The sequence below is a fragment of the Pinus tabuliformis genome, chromosome 7, assembly GCF_031772625.1.
Source record: "Pinus tabuliformis cultivar Carrire ecotype Pingquan chromosome 7, CPIR1, whole genome shotgun sequence".
Taxonomy (NCBI): Eukaryota; Viridiplantae; Streptophyta; class Pinopsida; order Pinales; family Pinaceae; genus Pinus; species Pinus tabuliformis.
Window position 1 is genome coordinate 2,017,783,709 of NC_142293.1, and position 4,380 is coordinate 2,017,788,088.

Here is a 4,380-nt window from a genome sequence, read left to right on the forward strand (position 1 = left end):
TTCCTTATGATACACTGTAAACTGTACGAAACCCAACAAAAACTAGAGTAGCAGGTCTTCTCTAAAGAACATTAGGTTTATTATTGAGATTATTACAAGTTTGATTTAAAAAAGTTGATAGCCATCACACTATTTTCTTGTGCTTGGTGGGCATATGTATTTGTTTTCGTGTGTTGTGATTCTACTTTTGATAATGCAAATGATGTAACCTATTCTAGGTGTTCTGGAAGTAAGAAGGATATGCACAGACATTAGTTACACCCTTTCAAGTTGAAAAATAAAAAATAAATAAGCACATATCAAACAGAGAATATATGACTAAATACCTAGTGGAAGCTACTTATTTAGTCTGTTGGCTCGGTTGGCATGCTTAATTTGAATGTAACTTTGTTTATGAAGGTCTAAGCAGGCCTTTAAGGTGCAGGCAATAGTGTCCCAACTACAAATGCATTCTCCTCGAGACTTCACACATGAACAAAATAGACAAACCTCTCTAGGCATCAACACCAGCATAGTCTTCTGAAATCTCCCATGGCTAGCTCCTAAAACGTCGTTAAACCATGCACTGAATCATTGTAAACGCTCATTGTATCTTAAAAAATATTTATTACTTGTAAAATTTCTCATTGAAAATAGAATTTTTGTGCGACAAGATAAACAAATTAGTGCAGCACGGACAATCAAGTGAGGATCTGCAGGTTGTTAAAAGGCGAGCCCGATTGAAAATGCACCTCCCCTTTGAACTTTCTCATTAAATAATTTTAGGTCGAGGGGACCCATGTGAAGGCTTCATAGCAGCACGGATTAAGAGCATATGGATGCTGGTTATATGGATCTTTCAATTTTTGTAACATGTCAAAGGCTGTACTTGAATGGAGTGGTGTTCATTTTTTATGAAATGAAATAAAGTGCGAGGTTGAACTGCAGGGAAAATGGACACCATTTTTTCCAATAGAATTAATTTAGATTTATTTTAAATATAAATCGAACATGAGTTTAGAGGGATTTAATTTATTTAACAAATATTATTTTAATGTTTTGTGTGGTTATTTTTTTTATTTTTGTTTTTGTAAAGTTTTATTTTTTATTTTATTTTGGTGGATATGAGAAAAATTTCAACTTTGATGATGGAGGGACACCCTTACACATCATACTCGATCGGTTTAATGAGACAAGTAAGAAACTTGCAAACTAATGACACTAAGTAAGTTAAAAGACAAGAGAATGGAAAAAAGGGATGCATGGAAGGTGTTGAGTATGAAATGATATAGCCACTCTATTTTAATTTATTTAGGCTTATTATTCTTAATGAGGTTGGACAAGTCCCTATATGGTTACACTTCACTAGAAGGAGGATATAACCACAAAAATGAAATAATGCAACAAGTATAACTTCCAAGCATCATGATTCATTTCCAACTTCAACCCACAATCTTTACATCCCAATATACTAAATGAAAAATATTCTTATGAATAAATGACTAATGTACCTCATGCATGTTGAGTCTCCATCATTGGATGAGTACACTTATTTCAAAAAATGACCTGAGCATATGAGAAAGATGCATCACAAGAATTGTGTATGTGGATAATGTCAATTATTATTTATATAATGTGAATCATGGAGGGATGATGATTATTATCTCATGATGCCCATGGCTTCTTTCAGCCTGCCCTTCACCAGGTACCACCGCGGGGACTCCCAAACGAATGGCAGAACGAAGATGCAATACACGGCCGAGGGAATCGAACCCGCGGCGTACAGATATCTCCAGTTGCCAGAAAAGTAGGACAGAGCCGGCAGCACTGCTATGCCGAGAGAAAAGAAGTAGAAAGTCGACATGCCAACTGGTGCTCTCTTGGACGGTCCGACGGCTTCCGTCGCCAAGACAAACGACGACAACCCCAGGCCACCATTGCTAATTCCCGTCAATAGACGGAGAATTAAATAAACCCAGAAATTCGGCGACATTGCCGTTAAGAAACCAAAAATGGCATTGCAGATGCAGACCAACTTCAGGACACCCTCACGCCGCAGCGAAGAATCCAATAGATGCCCAGATATCCCTGCACCTGTATCAAAAAATAAATCAGAAACTGAAAGAAAATCTTAATGGTGATCAACCGTCAGATATAAAAGCGCACAGGGGCTGAAAATATCAATTACCGAGCAAACACCCGACAAAGAACACAGACTGCAGAAACCCAACTTTGTATTTCTGGCCACAGACGAGATCCCATCCGCAGACCGTCGAAACCCCGGGGCCTCCGTCCCAATCCCATGAGGCCCAGCCCATGGAGCATATAGATCCCGTCGGGTTGCAAGATTCGAACCTTGGCTTCACGGAAAGGAAATCCTCTGGGGTTGCCCCTCCATTGCAATGCCAATGGGGTTCATAGTCGGCGAAAATCATGACCATCGTAGGAAAGGCCTCCAGTGTCCGTGCGAGGCTCGACAGCAAGAAATGCTTAATCTGCCACCACCCTTACAATAACTCAGAAGACACAGAGGCCATTGGGTTGGGAGACAAAAGGACAGTGTGAGGATCAACGACCAAACTTCCTTCAATCTTCTAACACCACAAACATACGATCAACAATAAGACACGGCATCGGCTGGGGCAATTCATTTTAAAGGGAAACGCCTTACGGTGTAATGAATTGAATTTTGTATCCCAAACTCGGTCAACAATAAGACACAGCATCGGCTGGGGAAATTCATTTCAAAGGGAAACGCCTTACGGCGTAATGAATTGAATTTTGTATCCCAAACTGTTTTCGAAATTATATCCATATGGATTAACTGTTAATAGTTTTTGTGAAGATCTATGATAAACACTTCACTGTTTTTGTGGAGATCTATGATAAACACTTGCACTAGTGGATCACTTTGAAGAATACTTGCAACCAGGGAAAAGCCATGTCCAAATGACTTGGTCAGCTAGCCAAATAATGCTAGAACATAAATTATAAACTAATGAATATATTCTCTATTCTCAGGAACCTCTGCTTTTTATATTCGGATCATATAGATAATGAGATCAACATATATGAATCAGAATAAGTGATTAATAAACCAACACAAATCCACAATACAACAAAAGTCAGCTTCCTGATCTTAAAATGACCTTGCATTCTGCCACCAACCAGCATTTTCTATTAATTAATTTAACAAGAGTTCTCTCTTGTTTGTTTAAACTGCATGACTCCATTAGGCCTGCACAAAATTTAATTTGAATATTATTAAATGCAGGCCTGCTAATGGTGATGGAGTAGTTGATGGCCACCATTTCCAAATCTTATATTAAGTCGTAGAGATGGAAATCGTGCTATAAATAAATATATCTATATCTATATATATATATATATATATATATATATATATATATATATATATATATATAGTTAGTCACATTAGCAATTATAATTCAATGGTGCTCGCTTGGGCATTGATTTTGAGAATATCATCATTCAAATTCAAAATTCAAGTAAGCAACCTGCCTACTCTTTCCGAATCAAAAAGGGAAGTTATTGGTTTTTTCTCATTTCAAGGATAATCTGTGTGTTATGAACTCACAAAGAGTTTATTATAGATAATAGAATTTTTCGTCCAATTTCTGTGTTGCGTGGTTTTTTTCTTTTCTTTTCTTAGTGTTGTTCCCTGCAATTGGAAGTTATATTGAGTGGTAGAGTCATCGTAACTGCTATGTATTAATCATGGATAGGGATCATTATGAATAATATGTACATGTGCATGGGAAATGATAAGCTCTTGCTGCTTGCTCTATTAATGATGAAGGGAAAGCGTGAACTTTCACAGGAAGTCCTCAATTTTTGGAATATTTGATGGTGTCTAAGCTGGCGGTAGAGGATAACTTTGACTTTCTCCATCCATGGCACTGAAATTCTATCTTCGCACAGATTTTCCTAAAGCTAGAATCTCATCAGAAAGCCTTTTCAACCTTAAATTTCCGATAAAAATTTAATGCTTTTAAACTGTTTAGGTGTGCGTATTATATGACTTGGAATTCTGAAACTGAGTCTAACTTGAGAGACTTTGAACCAGAACTCCTTGATGTGTCAGTCTTAATTATTCAAAATCATTGAAATTGGTACATCCAGGAATTTTACGAAGTAAAGATGGAATTGTACCACTAAGTAAGATAAAACAAGATGGATTTCTGTGACGAATTAATAGATCAAAACATCATAATGGGAGTCCATAAACTCATGGGTATCTTAACGTAGATAAAACTGAGTGAATGAGGAAACTTGCAGGCATAAAGTAGAAACCTGAGCTTAGAGAAGCCAAAAAGCACAGTAGATTTTGGAATGGAAATAAGCTTTCCTATTTTGCGTATTCTAAGATATCTGTTTTTG

The 4,380-nt window shown here is 37.0% G+C and overlaps 1 pseudogene; it reads right to left on the reverse strand.

Annotated features, from left to right (window-relative positions):
• Positions 1 to 1,639: 1,639 nt before the first annotated feature.
• Positions 1,640 to 2,420, reverse strand: LOC149256587 (organic cation/carnitine transporter 4 pseudogene; annotated as a pseudogene).
• Between the last annotated feature and the right edge of the window lie 1,960 nt (positions 2,421 to 4,380).